Source organism: Pinus tabuliformis, chromosome 7, assembly GCF_031772625.1.
Source record: "Pinus tabuliformis cultivar Carrire ecotype Pingquan chromosome 7, CPIR1, whole genome shotgun sequence".
NCBI lineage: Eukaryota > Viridiplantae > Streptophyta > Pinopsida > Pinales > Pinaceae > Pinus > Pinus tabuliformis.
The window spans coordinates 56311511-56335480 of record NC_142293.1 but is presented as its reverse complement, the minus strand read 5'-3'; positions in this window follow the sequence as shown (position 1 = coordinate 56335480).

The following is a 23970-nucleotide window of genomic DNA, read 5'->3' as shown; positions in this document are numbered from 1 at the left end:
GAGGATGAGTCAGCTTATGTTTTGACTTGTGGCTTCTCTCTGTCAGTTCTTGCTTCCACTTGGAGGTTGAGAGCCTCTTACTCATCACTAGTCGAATTCATTGAGGCAAGTGTCATTGGAGAAGATTCTGGAAGCTTCCATGGTCTTTCCACCTCGTTGAATGAGCTTGCCATTTGTCATTTCCCACTCAGCGCACCCTAGTAGTGCTTCCACCTGCGTTGCAATGCACCTAGCCAGTGTAGCCTCTGCATTTCAACGCAGGCAGCTAGTGGAGCCTCTGAATTGATCCTGAATTGACTGTTTCTGAGTGGTTTTTGGTGGAGAACTTCTGGGAGAAGCTGTCATTGGTTGACCTTGTTCCTTTAGGGGTAGGAACAACTCTTTTAGGGACTTTGGATCCCTTGGATTATGGACATTTCATGCTCAATGCTGTAAGGCACAAAAATGTCTATAACACTGTGTCCCACTGATGTTTTAAGCCTATTAACCCAAAGTCGCTCTCATGTTATAGGCAAGACATCGACATACAACTAAAATGCACTCTCATAGGCCTCTGTGCCAATGACTATGGACCTTTCACAGCAGACCTGTGCCAGCGACCCCGAGATTTGAGCCACTTTTCTAGCCCCGAATCCCACCCTCTACCCAAAACTTGTTATAACCTTCGGAATCCATCAAAAAAAAATCAACCTCAAGACTAAGCTTGAGCATCCTTAAATGAGATTGACATTCTGTAAAACATGTGGCATCAATGCAGCCTACAGGTCTAGGATACAAGAAAAATCATAAATAACTAAAAGAACTTATTAAACATAACCAAAAGGATCACCTCCTTCTCCATTGGACTATTATATCATCAATTAGGTCTTGCATCCATCCATTTAACAAGTACAAGTAAATACATGAAATAACCATGACATGAACAAGTCGTTTAACCATGCTTATAACCAACATAAAACCATATAAATATCAGAGATATGAAAGCCATTAAATCCACATATAAATAAGTGTAAAATTAAGAGAACTTAGTGCTTCATTAATCCTAGGAAAATCTGACCAGGTTCGAGACTTCCACGCACCACCGGACCATAGACATGGATGAACAAAATCTCTCTTTTAGCCAGTCACACATGTCCCATATTCCAAGCATGAATGTGGGATATCATAGAAAAACGAATCCAAGAACAACTAAGGGAATCCATAGGTTAAACCATCTTCACTCTCACCAAACCGCGATCACACCAAAACCGTGCTCTGATCACAACCAAACCAAACTTGGAATGCCATATGGAATCCATCACTATCCTTAAGGAATTTTCCGTCTCCTTGTCTCTGAGGCTTTACCGCAATCCAATCTCGGATCACTAGGCCTTAAACTAAGACCAGTCTCTCACGCTTTATTGCAATCCAAACCTAGATCACTAGGCCCTAAACCAAGACTTATCCCTCAAGATTTACCGTGTATCCCCCCAAAACTAGTCAAGGGACTCCTAGGCCTTTGGGAATGAAACTTGAGGCCACCTCCACCTCAGATTCCAAAATCCATCCTACAAACCAAAGCTCAAAAACCAAAATAAACATCCCAACACCATGGCATCTGGAAAAAGGCAAGGCAAGGCTGAAAACCACTATCATAACCCAGCAAAACCATGCCACCGACAGTAAGAGAACCATACACCAACATGAAAATCCATGCATGTCCAAACTAGCTAGGAAATCACACACGCAAAAGGTTACCTGCAAGTATTCCTGCTAAATCTGCTTGATCCTGCTCTTCTTCCTTGATCCTTGTTTTCATTCCTTTCTATTGTAGCGGCTACAACCACCCTCCAAAATTTTTCCTTAGCTTCGTTTTGGAGCCTACCTACCAACCATCCTTAGTAACATGTCTTGCACTGCCCAGGTACGTATGCTTTCAATTGAGTTTCTTTGGCATAACAACTTTTGTTCGCTAACTTAATTGTCTTTCATCTGCAAGTTGAGCTCCCGTGACTTGGTCTCAAACCGGTTCTTATGCTAATTTGGAAAATTGTGCAACATTGGAGGGCAAACAACCTTGCTCTCCAGAATTGTGCAGTGCATCCTGACACTACTCTCCAGAATTGCGCAAAGAAGGCAAGTTGCCTTCCCCAAGAAAATTGCGCAGAGCATCACATCACTAGGCTTGCTCTCAGAATTTGTGTAGTTTCGAATGGCAGCGTTGGCTTCAGTCCAAAAATTGCGCAGAGCTTGAGGGGCAGCCAGAGCCACTCACCCCAGAAACTGCGCAGAAGTCATCCTAAGGCTTGTTGACCATTGCATGTGCTCACAAGTTGATTGGTACCCTCCAGGACTGTGCAATCTTGCCTTGCATGCATGGGCAGTTTTTCCCGAACAAATAAAAAGCATCCCTAGATTTTAGGGACATATTTTTAGCAACTGGGAGTTACATGCAAATTCATTTTAGAAACCTCCCGCCAAGTGTCGTTTTTCCTAGATTTGTGGCATGTGCATCATAAGCCTTGATCTTGTCAAAATTATTTATTTGACGCCTCAAGGCTCATTCTTCACTTTCGATCTTGGAGCTCTGGCATTCCCAATGCATCTAGGAACCTTCGACACACTCATCACAACTTTTTCCAAGTAAGTCTGCTTTTCATGTCTTTTGCTGCTTTTATGTCGCTTTTCGTATTTTGGTTTGTGTAAATGTTGTTTTCCTAGTTTTATTGAACACTTGTTGTCATTTCATTGCATGTTAGCTTGTATAAGCATTGTTTCAAGTTTTACATTGCATTTCCTTATTGTCGTATGCATGACATTGTTTTTGCACTAACGGTCATCATTGCAGTGACTTGCTTCACACACTTCATTGTTTTCCCTTCATACTAAATTGTGGACCTACTGAATGCATGCATGTTTATTCACTCATGTCTGCACCCAGCTTTGCACATACTTCTAGTCCTTACTGATTTTCAGTCACCTGTCGGCAAGTCTAATCTAAATTGGCCCGAACATTGCCTTGGTCAACTTGCACTATGAATTTTTGAGATGGAATGCCTTGCCTTGCACCCACGAATTACATAGAACCTGCATCACACTGGCCTCTTAGGTTGTGTTCTGTGCAGAGTTGAGAGGTAGTGCCTCAGTTGGCCCCCCGAGATTGCGTAGTGCAATTTCTCGCGTAGCAGTCATGTTGACTGAAACTGCGCATTGCGCAATTCCAATCCTCAGCAGACCAAGCTGGACTGTGCTCTGCACAGTTTCAGTAGTTAGTCTACTCACTGGCATCCTGGACTTTTCCTAGTTAGTTAATCAGGTGTGTTGCATGTCAGTCCTCAAGTTGAGTTTGATTTTCAACTAACAATTTGCTTTCCATGAGTGTTTCTCTGTCTCCAGGCATCACAGGTGTTCATCAATCTCTCAGTATTACAGGTACAATGGCTTCCAAGAAAGCAAGGTCAGAGGAATCCATAGAGAGCACAACTACAGATGTGGTCGAGCAAGTGTCTGTGAGCTTGCCCATCTAAAGTCTATGTCAACATACACAAGTCTGGCTTGTACCGAGTTGCATGCAAGTATCCTGCATTTCCATGCATAGACATGATCCATTGGATTGTCTTGCATACTGATCCAAAACAATGGTATTGAGCAGTTTCAGTGGAAAAAAACTTGCTACCTTCAGGGAAAAGAACTTTTAGGAGATGTATCACTTACCGTAGCTGGCGAACAAAATGGATGCACTCTTCACCAATCCCAACAGCAACGCAAACTCAAGAGACATCTTGAAGAGCTGGGTGAGAGAGTCATATAAGTTCAGGATGACACCCAACCAGGTATACAAGGCAAAGACACTGTGGAAGGCTTATTAGTTCTTTGTCATCTTCTCATGTTACTTATAGGTCTAGGAGAGAACACGAACCTTCCCGCAGAGTTAGGTGATTGTGTTGTATCAACTGGCGAATGAAGGAAGACCTTTCATTGGTCCAACATGTTGGCTCTCCTGCTGAAGGGGCAAGTAACAAATGCCTGACATCCTTCCAAGGGTCAGCAAGCAAAGCTATTCATGTCTATCTACATTCTTGATGTAATTTGTTCCCGTCAACAATTACCCATCTTGGGTTGGGAATGGACACCTTCAGAAACCTCTGTGCACATCTATTGTAGGTTGTTCTCTGAGTGCAGCGTTCGTGGAGTTATACTACAACTATCAAACCACTTCATTACCCCAGTGTACATGATGATCTTTGAGTAGGATCCACCTTGCATGTCACAAGCAGCAATGGAGGCATTGGTTAATATAGAAGATTGGTATGCCTCACCCCTTGGCACCTTGATCCGGATGTACATCGCAGACAAGGCTCCGCATGTGTTACAGAAGTTTTCCATGGACAAGTTGGTCATGCATGTGGTTGCATACCACATCTCGGAAGGGTTGTCAACAAGACTGCACAAGAAGAAGAAGGCACCTTGGCCCGCTATTCATTTGTAGATCAGGTTGTATGAGATCCAGAGTCTCAAGCATGCTAAGGCCGAGACGAAGGAATTCAAGAGATTCACCTTTGAAACTAGAAGTTTCAATCCATATGACCCACATTGCTTAGTGAAGGACCACTATGTGATAGTGTATCATCCTTGGATCCACAGGGCATGTCATTGGCCTGAGGAAGTGATCAGGAGCTCAGGACCAAGTGTCGTAAAATGGTCAAAATGAAAGTGCTCAGAACTGGTTTGAACCTGAATGAATGGATAGAGCTCGTCTTCCTAATTCTGGCGCCGCAAATGGTTCGAAAAATGGTCGCCGTATGAGAAAGTTATGCCAAAAACAAAATCGCCCAATAACCCTTATATTTTGAATTTTTCAAAAAAAAAATTAAAGAAGAATATTCCTTGGAATATTCCTTTTGGGCAGCGAATCAGAATCTGCCACGTGGCAGGCCCGAAGGGTGCCACGTGGACCAAGGATGACGTCAGCAAAGGTTTGTTTGTTGTTTGGAGGCGGTGAGGTTTGATCCCAAGACCTTTCATCTAACACCCAAGCACTTTACCATTGGGTCACAAGAACCATTCTTGTTATATGAGTGCACTGAAGTATAGTTAAGGTTTAAAACTCATTTTGGGCGGGAAATGAAGGGGGCCAGCCCCTAAGCGCCAGCCCCCGCATACCATGTGACCGGCGACCCATGACCAGGTGCCAATCCCTTAACCGCCGGCGCGAAATCCCATGCAAACAGCCAACCCGGAATTTTTGGTGACATGCGCATTAATCACAAGCAGTTAGACTGGCGAAAATTTTGGCAGAGTACCAAATTTGGGTGGTCCCGCCATATTTGGCGGGCCTATCTGGACTCTAACTAAAGTTAGCTGGAGTCTTTCTAGGACCAGCTGGTAGTTGGGAGTAAATGGCCATAACTTTGGCTAGGAAATTCCTTTTTGGACGAATTTATTTATTTATTTTGGGTATCTTCGACCTTTTGAAGCCATTGGCATAGGTTTCACAGCCATTTGAGGTCATTTACAGGTGTTTTAGCTTCGTGGAAGTTCCAGGAGCCATTAGGGCCAAATCAGTTTGGGAGCTGCATTGGGAATTGTGCAGCCAGTGAATTTGGAATGAAGGTCATTCCTGAAGGTTTTTAGCATTTTGAATCCATTTCTACAGCTCGTTTTTCCTGTTGAGGCATTCTTCTCACTATTTAGCTTCAGGGAAGCTTTCAGGGCCACCAGGGCCATTTCAGTGCTTGAGATGTTTGGGGGCTATGTTCATCCGTTTTTGGTGATTCAAAAGCCTATGTATGCTATTTTCGACCTTCTGAGTCTAATGGCAGAGGTTTCAGAACCAATTGATGTCATCTTCACCTCGAAATTCTCCATTCAAGTTTAAAGGGCCACCATGGCCAATTGGGGAAATTACTGTATAAGGTACAATTTCACTGTTTAGTGTTTGGGAAAGAGCATGTTTAGCTAATTCCTATCTTCTGATTCTATATTTATAGTCAGATCTGTCCTTCGAGACACCCATATTCTTGTATTAGCCTTTGTAGCATTTTTAATACAAGAGGACAAGCCTAGTTGGAGAGGCTTGGTCCAACAGATGTAGCCCAGAAGGGGTGAACTGCTTTATCATTTTGATGTCTTTATTTGCTGAAGATGATATGCTAAACAAAACTGATATAAAGTATTAAACAACAAATATACATAACTTGCATACACACATAATCACCTATTCAGCGGCAGAAAGTTATTTGTCTTATTCCGCAAGACATCAAATTTCAAGTATGTGTATGTCAAAGACTTCTAAGTGTTTACTTTGTAATTTCTTTAGGCAGAGCCTGTAGAGGGCCAGGTAGCCTCTGAAACTCATCCTCTCTTTAGAGGTGAGATGTTCGGTGAATGCCCCTACAGTCTATCTCTGTATAAGAAATAATAAGTTTTCACATTTTTAGAGGTCACTTGGAGTGTATAGCTCACATTTGCAATTATGGGAAATGGATACCTTGCACCCTTTAACAAGTACATTCCATTTTCAGATCAGGAAGACCCATGGAGATACTACTATAACTCCTCAAGGCTCAATTAACCAGTCAAAGTGGTTGTAGAATGGTTAACAACGCACAAGGAAAAAACACTTGAAAGAGCAGCAACAACAACAGCAACAGAGAGCATCAGACCTGCACCAAATAAAGGCAAAAAGGAAGATTGTCGACATTGCAGAGGCAGAGCAAAGCTACAAGTTCAAGGAAGATCCACTTGTAGTAAGAGCAGCTTTGGAGATTGAAGCAAAGGAGCGACAACACAACAGAAGGATTGCGCAAAGACAAGGGGAGAAGCAAAAACTTGAGGAGGCAAAGAAGAAGTTGCAGGAGGTGAAGCAACAACTAAGGGAAGAACAAGAGTTGCACTGAAAGGAGTAGGAAGCGCAGCAGGAACAAGAACAACATGAAGCACAATGTGTACACATTTATGAAACTGCACAAATACAGGTTATTGAATCATAACATATGACAGATAGAAAATAGGGTGAGCAGTCATAGGAACAAGAATTTTCTCTTGAGATTGAACATGTGTAGGAGCAAATGGACACAGAATTGGTTCAGTTGGAGCAGGATCAGGATATAGATCTCATGCCCAAAGACCTAGAGGTCACTCCACCAGCTTCACCAAATCTAGGAGCAGAGCAAGTCCCAAGTGATCAAGAAGACACTGAAATCCTTTAGGACAATCCAGAAGTAGATGTGCACAACATATCCTTTGACAAGTCACAACACAGAGTTGTGCAGTCACATAGAGTGCCCACTCCAGATTTCCATGCATCTCCTGTGCATTTTCAAGAATGAGTGATCATGTCCGATGTGTGCAAACATCCAGTTGCATTGGCCAATGCTACAAAGGAATATGTCGAAGCCACCAGCTCAAGTGTGAGATTCTTGATAGCTGAGAACAAGTGCATGGCTAAGGATCTGCAAGCAAGCAAGCAAAGGGAAGAGAAAGCTACAGCATCCGCTAGAGCAGAGGGGAGGAAAGTGATACTTAATGAAGTATCATCTCTCAAGACAGTCATATGGAAGCTGTACTTCAGGTTCGTCACCATGCATAAATCATTTGTCCATCTTAATGGTTGGCAGCAACATTGTGCTAGGAGAGCATGCATCTTGACAAAAATACACACTATTTTTTATCACATGCAGATATGGACAATGAGGTACAAGGGAGCCCCATTGTACTTACCAAAGATGATGAAGCTAAAGGCAATTGAGTTGAAGGCACGCATCCAGACTCAGATCTGGAACTATGGGGAACTCCCACATCTCATCACCAACTTACAGGGTTCACATGCACGTGTTCAGGAGCATGAATGTCATTTTGCGCACACATGCAATCCCATCCATTGGCACACTCATCGAGGCAAAAGAAAAGAACCAAGTCTGATTGGAGCTAGACATGTACCCCGAGCAATTGATGCACATAGCCACCAGCACATATTTGCAGATGAGTGCAGACACTATGCACAAGTATGTCGTTGGTCGGCTGCACTCAAGACCATGATGCGCATGCTACATGATGAGTTGGACAGAAGTTCCAGATCAGTGTACTCAGATGCTACATAGGTAAAAGTTCGCTTTCAGAAGGAAGTCGCCATAGAGTGCGCAGACACCATAGCAGACTACCAAGCTTGGCATCAGTTCGCCACCAATGATCACCAAGAGGATGTCGACGAGTTAGTCTTCCCATAGCTGTCTGAGTCTCAGTGATGTCTTGTATGGCTTACTCAAGCCCATTTTTGTCTCACATGGGTACATGTGTAGAATGTATTGTAAACATGTTGTAAAGTGAAAGACCAAGTGTCAATAGTAGAATGTAAACAGTCATGTGTAAGTTGAAGAGTCATGAGGGTAGTTGAAGAGTCACAAAGGGGAATGTCAAGGGTCACCCCACCCTTTTCTATATATAGAACCTCATAACTCATTGTAGAGGATTTTGGGAGCCAAGCTTCTGATAGGTATAACTTAGAGAAAGATTGGAGTGTATTGTAACAAGCCTTGGCTTCTCCATAGTGTAGAGCGAGTACATCTCTTTGGAGGAGCAGGTGGTAGTGACTGTAACGTTCCACTACTGGGGCTAGTGGCTGTCATGGTTGTATGTATGATTGGATCTTTCACTCTTTTAATATAACAGAGCCAACACGTTTCATGCATGTATTGTTATTGTAGTTTGACTATTCTGGTTACTCTAACAATGTATGTAGTTGTAACTTACACATGTATGTATGGACTATTCCGTATATGTTTGTATGAATCTTATCGAAGCATGTTGTTGGTTTAACTCATCACTTTGGATTGTCGACTATTCTGCTTTCCATCTTGTGATGTCTTTCAGCTCGTGTGTTCCCTTTCAAGCTGCATACTATTACAGGCTTCTAAGGGGCGCACTCCTCTCCCCTTTTGTGTGTTAGAGCCTTTCCATGCATCTTCCCTAACTTGCTACAAGGTCACACCCTTGCTTACAAAAAAGACATCTTGCTTACCTTTGCGCGCGATCGTAGTGAAGGTGATACTGTACTACCCACTGTTGGGACTCCTACTCCAAACAGTCTGAGGTATAGTCGGGAATTCTTTCTGGGAGATCCCCTGACATGTTGGTAGGTACAGTACCATCAACATTTATGGCACTAGAAGGAGGGCGAGATGACAAGGTGAGTCCTCACAATTTGTTTTGAATCTTTGCACATCTATCACAGAGTTCGTTACAGTTCACCCTCTGAAATGTTTGTCCAACGGACGTATCTTTGAAGTCGAGAGGGAGTTCTGGGATAACTTGTCACAAATCATGTATTATGGTGAAGGTGAAGTAGCATGGTTTGACCACTTAGATGAATTCCATGCACTCATGGAGAGCTTGGAAGGTCCCACTGAAACCCGGGCATTTATATTGCTCGCACACACACTTCGTGATTACGCATTGTTTTGGTGTAGCATGCTACCTCATAACTCTGTGCACTCATTCAAATAGTTTAGTGATAAAATAGAATTTGTTTTTCACCACTTTGATCGAGAAGCACTTGATAAGAAAATGTTACAACAACGGAAGGCCTTGCATGAATCTGTAATAGAATTTTGGGATCACTTCTGTCTTCTTTCTTTCGAAGCTCCGAAAAGTAAGATGAAGTTGAAGTTCCAATATCTTTTTTTAAAGATTTCGTATTATGTATCAAATCAATCTATCCAATATATATATATATATATATATATATAAAATTAAATTAAATTAAATTAATTAAATTAAATTAAATAAATAAATAAATCAAACCCCTCTCAGCATACTTTAGTAATGGAGCTGCGTAATCTCAAGTAGACACATTTGTTGTCACAAGTAATTTTCCACCTTCCTCTCATCAAACAGCTCCACCCCCGCAGAGTGATGTGGGAGAATGTGCACAAAATTCCATTCAACTGTCACATCCTCCCACACCCACTACTCTCAATTTCTACGCAGATTTGGTTGGGAAGCCCATAGGTTGTCATATGCACTTTTTACCTCAACCTCCATCCTCGAGTTCTGTTGATCCTCCAGATTGCACTGTCTTGTGTTCTTCCGTTCCAAAATCCACACTTGTTGTGAACGAGGATCAAGCTATCGATAGAGTTGATGTTGCACAACCAACCTATGCTATCATTTATGATGAGTATCACTGGGAATCTGAACATGAACCTGTGGTGAAGGATGACCTCCTTCTGTCCATTCCTCCTCCACTTTTTCTTGACATCTTTAGTGATTCTATCATCATTAATTTTCCTTGTGTAAATTCACCCCCGGATGCATCTACTTCCAATCATTCACAAAACACACCCGATGTCAGTCCACCATTTGATAACGGAGAGGACAAATCTTTCATTGAGAATCCACTTGATTTTTCATCTACTATTTCTAAAAACGCAGAGAGTGAACATTCTTACTTTTCATCTACCCCTTTGTATGATTCATCAGGCCATGAGGGTGTCGATGAACTCATTAATTTTTTTGATCGTAGCTGTCGTGATCTCTTTACTCCTATATTCGATCACGATGTTGATTCAATCGTTGTTGATCTTTCAAAGGCACCTGTTTATGATGATCTATCTGTCGAAGAAGTCAAAACCCCGTAGCTATCGAGGCACTTCAACCCAAGCTGATGTTTATGTCAGGCCCTCGCTATCCTGAGGTTAGTTTCACTTCCAATCATGAAATTGTTGAACCACCCACGGCTCCTCATCACTCATTTGTATGCACTGAAGATCAATCCAATACACAGATTTCACTTCCTCCACCTAAATCACATGATCCTATTGCTTATGTATTGGAGGAATCATACACAGAAATCACACTTGCAAGGCGTAAGTTGTCTCTCTTTCTCATGTTTTCTTGTCTGTCACAGTCGAAAGAGTATGCATGCTTATCATCTGCACGTAGTGCGTCACAACACCATGTTAAGTCCACAGAGTGCTTGTCTTACGCTTTCACTCTTTTCTTTTCTATGGACGTGTTTAAACTCGAAGTGTGTTTGTCTTCATTGTTATATCTCTAACATTTGTTGGTTCGCATAACCATCCTTTTCGTGAACAATGCTGATGGTTACATTGGAAATATCACTTCACGTGATCAGGCCCATGTACCGTTAGCTTAGGAGTAGGAGTAGTGTTTGCTTTTGTTTGTTTGCATGCATGCATGTTTTCCTTCTTAATTTGTTTGTTAGTCTACTTGCCTGCTTGCTTTTCTTTTGCATTTTCTTCTGCTCTTTGCTTTATTGTTTTGTCTGCTTTTTTACGTCTGTAAGTTAGTTCGCATGAAACCGCGTGCAACTCTTAAGAAAAGAGGGGTAAAGTACAAGAGTACTTGTAAAACTATTAACACTTGGTTATCTGTTGTCCTCTCTCTTTATGCAGAACTTGTTGTCTCCAGTCAATGATACACCAATGGAAAATACGTTTTGTTCGAAGTGAATCTTGGTGAAAACATAACATTTTCCCTCCAACTAGTACCACTTACTCTAGTTGGTTGTTTTGGGTTAACCCTTGTCAGCTCATTCAAGTAGAGTAAGGTGGGGGGGGAATTAACAAGTATGTAAGAGGTATATATAACATACTTCTATGAAGGAACAACCTCTTCTTCTCTTAATAAGTGAGATCCCTCTTCCGCCTCTGAAATAAATAAGTGCCTATGCACAGTTCTTTGAAAAAAATGAAAAATGAAAATGAATAAGGCGAAAGAAGAGAAAGCCTTCCTGCGCAGAGAGGTGATGCAAGTAACTCAACTGGGATACTGACCAAGCTCGCTGGCAGCGGAGTGATGCTTGTGTTCCTACGTGACTCCGAGGGAAACTAGCCTTGCACTCCAGAATTGCGCAGTGCATCCTGGCAGCCAGCACTGCTCTCCAGAATTGTGCAAAGCAGGTGGGCTGCCTTCCCCAAGAAAGTTGCGTAGAGTATCCCATCACTGGGCTTGCTCTCAGAATTTGCGCAGTTCCGACTAGCAGCCTTGGCTTCAGTCCATAAATTGTGCATATCTTAAGGGGCATCCAGAGCCACTCAACCCATAAACTGCATAGAAGTCATCCCAAGGCTTGCTGACCGTTGCATGTGCTCACACTTTGATGGTTCCCTCCAAGACTGTGCAATATTTCCTTGCATGCATGGGAAGTTTTTCCCAAAAAAGAAAAAAGTGAAAAAGAAAAATTCATCCCTAGATTTTAGGGATCTACTTTTAGCAACTGGGAGTTACATGCAAAAGTTGTTTTAGAAACCTCCCGCCAAGTGTCGTTTTTCCTAGATTTGTGGCATGCGCATCATAAGCCTCGATCTTGTCAAAATTATTTATTCAATCCCTTAGATCTCATTCTTCTCTTTCAATCTTGGAGCTCTAGCATTCCCAATGCATCTAGGAACCTTGGGCACACTCATCACAACTTTTTTTCCGGGTAAGTCCACTTTTCATGTATTTTGCTGCTTTTCTGTTTCTTTTCATCTTTCGGTTTCTTTGAATGTTGTTTGCTTGGTTTTACTGAATGCTTGTTATCGTTTCATTTCATGTTAGCTTGTAGAAGCATTGTTTCAAGTTTTGCATTGCATTTCCTTACTATCGCATGCATGACATTGTTTCTGCACTAACGATCATTGTTGCGGCGACTTGCTTCACACACTTCATTGTTTTCCCTTCTTACTGAATTCTGAACTTACTAATCGCATGCATGTTTATTCACTCATGTTTGCACCCAATTTTGCACATACTTTAGATCCTTTCAGATTTTCAGTCGCCCATCGGCAGGTCTGAGTTGCCTTGGCCCGAACCTTGCCTTGTCCGACTTGCACTGCGCATTTCTAGGATGGAATGGCTTGCCTTGCTCCAAGGAATTACACAGAACCTGCCTCACACTGGCCTCCCAGACTATGCTTTGTGCATATTTGAGAGGCAGTGTTTCAGTTGGCCCCCGAGATTACGTAGTGCAATTTACCGGGTAGCAGTCATGCTGACTGAAACTACTCATTGCTCAGTCCCAGTCCCTAGCAGGCCAAGCTGGACTGTGCTATACACAGTTTCAGCAGTCAGTCCACTCATTGGTAGCTTGGATTATGCTCTGTGCAATACCAACAGTCAGTCTCCCCTGCACAATTTTCCCAATCAGTCAATCAAGTGTGTTGCATGTCAGTCCTCAAGTTGCTTTTGGTTTTCAAATGATAGTTTTCTTTCCATGAGTGTTGCTCTATCTCCAGGCATGTCAGGTGTTCATCAGTCTCTCAGTGGTACAAGTACAATGGCTTCCAAGACAGCGGGGTCAAAGGACACTATTGAGACCACAACTGGAGATGTGGTCGAGCAAGTGTTTGTGAGCTTGCCCATCTATGAGCATAGTAAGTTGTTCGTAGACAAGGAGATCAAGATCACATAGCAGGATATCAATGACATTTATTCAGGCACGTTTGAGTAGAATCTGAAGGACTGCAGAGTCTATGTCAACATACACAAGTTTTGCTTATACCGGGTTGCATGTAGGTATCCCTCATTTCCATGCGCGGACAGGATCCACTGGATTGTCTCACATACTGATCAAGAAACAATGGTATTGAGCAGTGTTAGTGGAACAAAACTTGCTACCTTAAGGTTAGAGAACTTTAAGGATATGTATCACTTACTGCAGTCTGTGGAGAGAGAGAGAGGCCTAGAAATCCGTACCCAATCAATGAGGAGAGAGAGAGAGACGTGTGAATATGAGTGTGTCCAAATGAGGCTAAGTCACCTTCTATTTATATGCAATTTTGAGGATGAATATACGTGATGGTTGGTTTTCTGAGCCTACATAAGTTTCCGAGCTGACCTTGACAATTTGTCCATAATCAAAATAAATTAATAGCTTCATTTGTACATGTCGGAATCAGATGGTCTTTAAATCAATCGTACACCTCTCCAAGAGAGGAATCCAAGAAAAATATCAGCTATCATAAATAAGATGACCCATGTGGAGTTTGGCCCTAGTTTCCAATTTTAACAAATATCCACACAACACTACATGCACATAACATCACGTATGCAACATGTGCACAACAATAGTACCACACATCCAAAAACACACTGTCTTTACCAAGCAACCTTGCTTCAAGTGTCTTACCCATGCTTGTCCCAGCATGTCATAGACCACACTGCTTTCATTTCATTGTTGTATCCCTTAGGTATAACCTGTCCAAACATAGACATAATATAATCACATACTATCAACTCATAACCATATGATACAAACCTTGTATATTTTTCATGACTACTCTTCTCAATTGATTCCTCGTAAGGCCAGGAGCCTCTTCATGTCATTCGCTTGCCTAAGCAATCATTCCTCCACAAGAACGATTCTTGATGACAATGTCAGATAGTGACATAGATACATGTACACATACATACATATATATAAACATTAATATAAAACAATCATGGTCATGTCAGAAAACAACATACATACATACATACATACATATATAGATATATATATCTATATATAGATATCCACACATATAAATGTTAGCATTAATAATCATCATCCATGATGACCCTGTCAAACATGAATAGATACACACCTATATACATATAGATACACACACACACACATATAAACATCAGCATAATCATGATCATAAAATAATTACCAGATAACATAAGGTCTAGGTTAAGAGAACTTTCTTTATCTGTGTACAACATGTGCAACATTGAGAACCACGGTTCCCAACTTAGTCAAACCATCTGACACCTTAGGTCCATTTACTTTACCTTTTACGATTACCCTTCTCATGTTCGTACCGCCACCGTCCATTTACCACAATGGACCCAACCAATCCAACCAATTGTCATAGTATTACCTTCTGCTACGCTTACTCATGCACAGAGCTTCATCTGAGTCTTACATTACCTGTTGGACACAACTCTCCCCGAGCTCCATTAACTTTCCTCTTTCCCGAAAAATTCCCAAGACTCAAAACATAAAAGGCAAGCCAAGAAACAAACAAGAAGAAAACCATGAAAACCAATAATGATACGACACTGCAATAAAGTGGCATAACTATGCACCAGACACACACAAAATCGCAAATCAAGTGAAAAAATCACAAAAGACCAAAAGCACAAGGCTAACAATAGACACCATGACTCAATCCTGATGGTTCCCAAGGAAAACTCAACCTGAACCTTCTTCAAGATTCTTGGCAATCTCTCTTGCCATGCAACTCCCTACATTACACTGCCATAAACACATAATGTCAGTGCATAAATAAACATAAAAATACATCAGTTACCTTATCTTGTTGTGCCAAGCATGCTGCCTTGTATCTGAACACATCCACGCCATCTCTCAAGGGACTCCAATTACCTTGACAAATCCACCTGTAACTAGAGACTAGCTAATACACCTGTCAAGTACATGTTCATGAATCTAGCACATATCCACATAATGTAAGACAAAATCAAGGTTAAGAATACTTCTTGTATGCAAAACACTCATTCAATTGGAATTAGGGTTTCCAACATAGCCAAAGGAATTTTTGTCCAATTCCTTCCTTTTACCTTTTTACTTGGTTGCAATCGAGGCTTACTAGTACTGTCACATCACCCAACTGTTAGTTACATAAGCACATCAATTGTTACCTTGTCATGCTAATAAAAAGCATGTTTCCCTGGAACTTGCTCACACATGTCAGTTTCATGTTCCAAAGATCAAAACAATCATATCTAACAATTTGAAATCAACCTTTACAAGGACCATAGTCAACTCATAGTCATTAGACACAATGCTACAACTATCACCTACTATACTCAAGTACACATCAATTGTCTCAATATATATGTGTTAGTACATGTTGTGGCCACAACCACCACCCTATTAAAACCTTCTCTGGGGGCAAATTTGAATGGGTCCCCTAAGAAGTTTGATCTTTCGTTTATCCGAATGATAACTGGAGCTGTCAGATGGAATTATGTCTTCAAAGTTGAATAGTTCAATGGTTTAATAATTATGGTTGCGATGTGTTTTGAGATCAAAATGGAAACTGTGACTGTGCATGCCTGAAGAGTGTCACAAAATGCTTGATACTATAATTCATGGAATCAACCTAAAGGTTCCTGAAGGTTGAATCGTGTTCGGCGTTGAAACCTCGCATAAGATAGTGGGAGTCCGAGATCGTCGTGTGATCTCTTCCCCTGATGCCTCCCCTGATGCCTGAAATTTAGATTTCAGGGAAATTCCTTGAGAGCTCTCAGTTCACAGTACTGAATGTGAATAAGTGAAGACAAAATTCGAAAGAGATGCATCCCCATCGCGCCGAAAGACTTTAACCATTTCATCGCATAGCTATCCGTTTTGCTTTAATCATCAGTTCCCCATTGCCTAGCAAGTTTAGAGCCATCATTGTGCCATGACCAAATAAATATCACCGTGCCCTCTTGAGACTTAGAGCCCGAAGGACTCACAGAGCTCCTAGTTACAAAGTCCATCTCTTTATGAAAGTTTTAATGAAGGCAAGGTTTGTTTTTGGGCATTTCTATCATATCTCTCATAATCATCTCTAATGCTAATTATTTCTGCAGGTGAGGACCAAGAGAAGAAAAGCAAGGTCGACGAGCTGATGCATAAGCATCAAGAATGGCTGCGGGGAAAAGATGCAAGCGAGACCTAGCCAAAACAGAGGAATTTATGACAAGCAACGGGGAAGACATACACAGTGGGGAGCTACGCAACAGACTACGGTGATTTCTTGTTGCTTATCCTCCCTCCAGCCCTTCCACTCTTGTAACAAAAATTTCAATTGAAACTGCTGACTTGCAAAAGGATCTTACATCCTGAAATACCTATCCAAGAAAAGGAGGTACGGGCTCAGAGATTTGTTTCGTATGTACAGTGTTATGTGTATCCTAGAAAAATTCCTTTGTCTGCCGGATCTGTGCAAGTTTGATAAGGTTTGATGGACGGAAACAACCGCACAACACTCTACCTCACAATCTGTCGAAGAAACGTATGAACACATCGAAGAAACTCTGAATGAGTACGAAGTCGTTGTTGATCGCTGGCTTGAATGCTCGGTTGATTTGAAAAAAAAAATCACAGTCATAGAGAGGTAAATACACATGGACAAAATATAGCTAAACTCTAAAGAATTCTTCGAGATGCAAAGGGATCGGAAGGTGGTAATGAAATTCGAGAAAGCAACACAACCTTTAAATGGTAATAGCATGAACAGTACGCCTAGTCCACATGATACCTCTACCAGCTGGATTTTGTTGCCATATGTTGTGGTTTTGGGACAGAATGGGGTAGGACGTCCTAAAATTCTGAGAAGACAGGAAGTAGAACAAATGTTGGTATAAGGGTTCTTGTGTTTCTTTGGGGACTCTAGATGACACCTTTGCATCATCGATGTCGGTGTTGCAAAGACATACTCCGCAAGAAAGGGATATGGAACCACCACATTGTATAATGGAGGCACGCTCTATACTAAGTAAAGGTACTCCTGATAGCGCAGATCCATCAAGTTATTATTACCTTCGGATACACCTTAAATCAAGCCAAATGTTGAAAAATGAGCGCACTGTCTGCATTTGCCTTCAGGGAATAAAAAGGAATAACATTCAGTCAATACGTGTGCAAAGGGATGGCATGCAGTCATTCCTCTTTCTACCGACATCCGTTCATTTTTCTTCAGGAAATAGAACGCTCCAGTAGCAATGGCTTCAACGTGTTCGCTATTTCATTAACAGTTACATTTTGTATATTTTAATTTGAATATGGAAAGGAAGAGGGAAGGCCGAAGGTCGGGAGAAACCGACAATCAATTCTCTTTCTCCATAAGTATCACCTCTGGATAGAGGAAAAGGACTTTTTTTGGCAGAATAGGGGTCGATTTTATTACTATTTCGGTCAAGAAGAGGTCTTTCGCAGTTTCAGTTTTTATGTTAAGAATGAGAGTATTGTCGAGGGCATGAGGAGATATATGTTTTGTTTTATGCACAGTAATGACATATAGTTTATGACTAGTCTTGGTTATACGAATATAATTCGTTATCATGGTTAACTCGTGAGTAGTCTCTTATTCGAAACCATATTAAACATTAGTTTAAAGTTTGATTTGTAGCAAAAGGAATGTGTATTCCCTTTACCAGTAATTAGATTGCAATTAATCTTAAATACAACCTTGTTCATCGGTGAACCCCGTAATTGATTCATTTGGACCTGGAATCCATATATGATGTTTAATCTCTTTTGATTATGCTCCTACAGGATAGGTTAGAATAGTTAAGATTAACACAAGTAGGTAGAATCAGTATAGGTAGAGCTTAGTGCATATAGGTTAGCTGTTTCTTTTGTTGATTTAATTGAAGTCTTCCTCCAAGAAGCAATCTTTCAACACCTATAACAGTTTATGGGATCCTTTAAAACCCGTTGGAACTAGCCACTCCAAACGAAAGCGGATCTAATTGGGGTCTGCGATCGGGTTGGTTCCCTTTGTTGGCACAATGAACATTCGACATGACAACAAATTGGCGCTAGAATGAGGGCCAACCTTCGTTCACAGCTTTTCAGGTTTTCATCCATAAATGTTGCGCATGGATTCGAAAAGATTAATGTATGGATCATAAAGGTCGAAAAGACCCTTCCACCCATTTGGAATAGCCTCATTTTGAAGAAACAGATGTCCCTCTAAGCCCTGGGTTTGGGTTACCCAGGGAAGAGAGACTGTGGGAGTATCTTGTCACTCAGGAACAACCAGTTAGAGCACATACTCGTGCCTATGCTCGTTCCCTCTCTCAGCACCCCATTTTTCATTCCTTACCTCTGACAGCTAAAAGAAAACCAAGGATATTTCCAATAAACGAAGAGACATCTGTGACCCTTTCCCTTGAAGATATTGTGCTAGAGTCCCTGCAAAGTATCGACACTCCTTGGAAGGAAATTCCTGAGGATCCCCCCTCGAGAGGTGATTTGTGCTCGGAAAATCAAGGAAATAGGAATCCTTGTTTTGATTTGGAAAATCCTAATAAGAACACCCAGAGGAGACCTTCAACCAGAACTTCCCAAATCATAATATGGCTAACGTTCCTCCTCCAGGTGGGAATCAGCCTCCACCGCCTCCTCCAGGTGGGAATCAACCCCCACCCCCTCTGGGAGGACTCCCTCCCTGGCTTGCACAGGATGCTGTAGCAGTACCTGGGCAGCAGCATGCCTTACCAAAGAACGCAGAAAGAGTATTACCCAAATTCGACCCTGAGCGGGGAGACACAACTGATAACCATATTCACTCTTTCTTCCTAGCCATGTGCATGTTAGGGGTAGCCGATGAGGATGTGGTATGTTGCTTATTCCCTTTTACTCTGATTGGTGCAACATCCACATGGTACTTTAGCTTGAGAATAGGATCGATCACTTCGTGGGATGCTTTTCAGCGGGCCTTCATAGACAAGTTTGGCGATGATAAGACACCTGCGACCTTGGTTTTAGAATTATCACGTTTAAAAATGGAAACCAAAGAAAAGGTCAAGGATTTTAACATCCGGTTCAACAATTCGTTCAACAAAATCCCGGCTAACGCTAGAACTACTGATGAGGTGCTCATGGAATTCTACATCATTGCTCTCCCTGTCCCTACTGTGATGTGGGTCAAAAGGAGTAATGCACAAACCTTACAGGGTGCCATTGATGAAGTAATAAAAGTTGAGAATGAAATGATCAGTCTCACAGCATGTCATCATACGATCGAAGAAAAGAAAGCCTCTTAATCATCAAAGAATAATAATGGGAGTGATAATAAAGTGACTGAGATCAAAGAAAAGGACACCACAGATGTGGAGGGTTTGCATCGAATCATTAAGAAATTGACGAACACAGTCATCGATATGAAGAGAAATTCTGGAGAGAGTACAAATGGGAATGGAGGAAATAATAACAACAGAAAGTCCTTCAAACCTTTCTATCGTAAGAAGACAGAAGGTGGTCATGGTCAACCTGTGTTGCCTGCTCCACCTAATGAAGGGATTTTAAATATGGAAGACCTGGCTCTTATCAGATCACTTCTTACCAAAGAGGAACCTATAGCCGATTTGGAGCAAGAACAGGAAGATGAGGAAGATTACAAGGTAAAAGAGCCCAGGGACGAGGTATCTCAAGTCAATGTACTGTGGGATTTCTATGCAAATGGGAACAATGATGACAAAGAAGATAGTATAGAAGAAATTCACACTAATGAAATCCACACACGAAGTAAAGGGCCACTTGCGATTGCGGTGAAGCCTGTAGACCAGACAAAGAGATATGTTCGCCCTTCGAAGACATCCGCTCCCAAGGTTCCTATTAAGAAGAAGAAACCTAGTGGTAATTCTAAGAGTACTTTTGTTGTGAGCTATCCAGAGAAGGATAATACATCACCAAATGCAACGAAGGCAACTCAAAATGGTAAATTCCCACCTAAGAGCGGCAAGACCGGTATGTTTACTTTGCCCTACCCTGTTTATAACATTGATTACAACATTGTGGATGATCTTAAGAAATCTCGGGCTAATATCACGTACTTCGATTTGTTAAAGTTAACGCAGCAAAGAGATTTGCTTTTGAAAGCTATGAATGAACGGAATTGCAAATCTCCCACCAATCTGAATAGTCAAACCAAAACTTCTGTGTCCAAACCCATTAGTACCTCCAGTACATCCCAAATGCCATCAGCCATGGAAGCCACTCTGTCGAAAATGAATCGAACACCCCAAGATGTTAGTGCAACTATGATAGGAAGGAAATCAAAATCCATGACTCCACCTTTCCTTATCACATTTGAAATATTCAACGTGAATTTACACAATTTCCTAGTAGATTCCGGTGCCTCATCCACTGTTATGCCTTACGTTGTTGCTAAAAGACTTCATGCAATGCCCGAGAAAACTGGAACTCGAATTATGCAATTGGACAGAACGAATGTAAAAGTGATTGGAGAATTGAAAGATGTACTGATTCGGATGACTACCAAACCATAGTACACGCAAGTCATTGACATAGTGGTAGTCGACATACCCGAGGCATATGGAATGCTTCTTAGTAGGGACTGGTCAGCAAATCTAAATGGATATTTCTCAACTGATTGGTCCCATCTCTTGTTGCCTCAGAAAGGAAAAGGTGATATGCTGAGAGTTGATCGAGAAAGATACATGAAGTATGTAGTGACAGAACTAAACGACCCCAATGAACCTGTAATGTTTACCAACTCTATCCTTGGGAATTATAGTTTCGACATTTGTGCCATGGAAACCTATTTTGGAGAATTTCGTGCAGAGACAGTTGAAGAAACTGCAACGAATACACAGTTGGAATCTCTCCCCCGTAGTCCAACTAATGAGCTATCCTGTATTATAGTAGATGATAGGACTAATTTCGTAGAAAGTAGTTCAATTGATGTAACATTAGATTCTATATTTTGGACACTCTACTTTGATGGCTCTAACTGCATAGAGGGCGTAGATGCTGGGAGCATTCTCATTGACCCACAGGGGAACCAACATTTGATGGCCAGTAGGTTGGAGTTTGTGTGCACCAACAACATGGCAGAGTACGAAGGCTTGCTGCAAGGCCTGAGGAAAGCCATTGATATGGAGGTGAAAAATCTTAAAGTTTTTGGTGACTCACAGATAATTGTCGACCAGGTAAGGAAAAGGATACATTGCAATTCACCACACCTGGTAAGATACCAACATGAGGTATGGAGCTTAATTGACAGTTTTGATTCTTTTAATATCACATACATACCTCGAGGGCAAAACCAAGATGCTGATCTGATGGCTGGTATGGATTCAAAACTTTTTCTTGATCTTAGATTAAACAAGAATAAATATTATGTTGAATTTATTTTTAGACCATCCGTACCTGATATCATCTCAAATTGGCAGGTATTCGAAGGTGATGAGAAAATCCTTGAGTTCCTGCATTGCGAAAAGACATTAAAAAATGCATTCATTGATGAAAAAGAGCATGATAGGCTTATGAACGAGAGTGAAGATGAGGAAAAGGATCAGCCAAATATAATTCCCAAGTCAGTTGTCAAGATGAGCACCTTTATGACCAACATGATAAATTTAAGAAGCCGACTAACTGCAAAACGCATAGCTCATCCATGAAGTATGAGTCGGTCAACCTTGGAACTGAAAAAGACCCAAAAAATGTTAATTTGGGCTTAGGATGTTCTACACAAGAAAAGGCTGCGTTTGTTAAGCTGTTTAAAGAGTACAAGGACGTCTTTGCATGGACATATGGCGACTTAAAGACCTTCGGTACCGACATCATGCAACATGTAGTTCCTTTGGAAAAATATGTTAAGCCCTACCAACAAAAGCTTCGTAAGATGCATCCAAGCCTGGAACCGTCGATGAAGAAAGAATTGAACAAAATGCTGGATGCTAAAATCATTTTTCCGGTCAGGCACACCCGCTGGGTAGCCAAACTCGTGCCAATAAGAAAAAAAATGCAGACATCATATTATGTATCGATTTCAGGAACTTGAACAGAGCATCGCAGAAGGATAATTATACTGTCCCTTCTATGGAACACATTCTTCAATGTGTTTATGGGTTTGAAATGTTGTCCCTATTGGATGGGTTCTTGGGATATAATCAAGTGTTGGTGTTGAATGGAGATCAACTTAAGGCAACCTTTAACACTAAATGGGGCACGTACGCATATCATAAAATTTCGTTTGGACTTATTAATGTAGGCGCCCCATTTCATAGAGTTATGGACATAGCTTTCTGAGGATTGATTAATAGATCAGTAGTGGTTTACATGGATGACATTACTGTGTATTCGTATCGCAAAAGGGATCATATTTATCACCTGAAGAAGATTTTCGAAAGATGTTGAAGGTACAGAATATCGTTGAATCCCAAGAAGAGCGTTTTCGCAGTTACAAAAGGGAAGCGACTGGGTCATTTCCTCTCTAAGGAAGGGATTGCTATCGATCCTAAAAGAATAGAGACCATCATGAGAATACAACCTCCTGTAAATAAAAGGGCAATGCAATCTGTTTTTTGGGAAGATTAATTTCATTAGAAAATTTGTTTCAAGCTTCGTGGAAATAGTGTGTCCCATTCAGCTAATGATGAAGAAAGACGTCATGTATAGGTGGAGCGATGAAGCTAAGAGATCGTTTCAACGAATTAAGGAGGCCATCGCAGAAGCTCCTGCATTGGTTAGCCCCAATTTTGACAAGGAATTCCTCCTATACACTTTCGCTTTTGATGTTTCATATGCCACAATCCTCACCCAAAAAAATGATAACGGCAACGAAGTCCCCATTTCTTATATGAGCTCTAATCTTCAGGGAGTAGAACTGAATTACCCTGACGTGGAGAAACAAGGTTTTGCAGTTTTTAAAGTCGTGAAACATTTCCATCCTTATTTACTGAAGGTCAGGACCAAGGTAATCATTCCCCACCCTGTTGTAAGGACCCTCTTCGTGCAGAGGGAAATGGGAGAATGATGAGGGAATTGGATAACGGATCTTCAGGAATACGACCTTGAGATTAAACTAGCAAACATAGTTTGGGGGCGGGGGTTATGTAAGCTTGGCAGGTAAAGAAGGGACGTCAGAGGAACCAGAAGCTCAGTGCGTGTGGAATGCATAAGTAACATTCAAGGAAGAGCCTGGATGGGACAGCGAAATTTTAATTTATGAGCGCGAAATATTGGAAGTCCCGTTGGACTCTAATTCGTGGTATTATGACATACGCTTTTATCTAACACGGGGGTCATGTCCTGAGCACATGGACGCATCACGAAGGAGAGAACTCAGATTAAAATCTACTCAATATCACTTGGCCAATGACACATTATAAAGGGAAAATCATGATGGAGTTTCGCTGAGGTGTTTGGAAAAGGACGACGCAGATCATGTCTTGAAAGAAATGCACGATGGCCCAACAGGCAGTCACTACGGGGAAGAGACCACTGCTCACAAAATATTA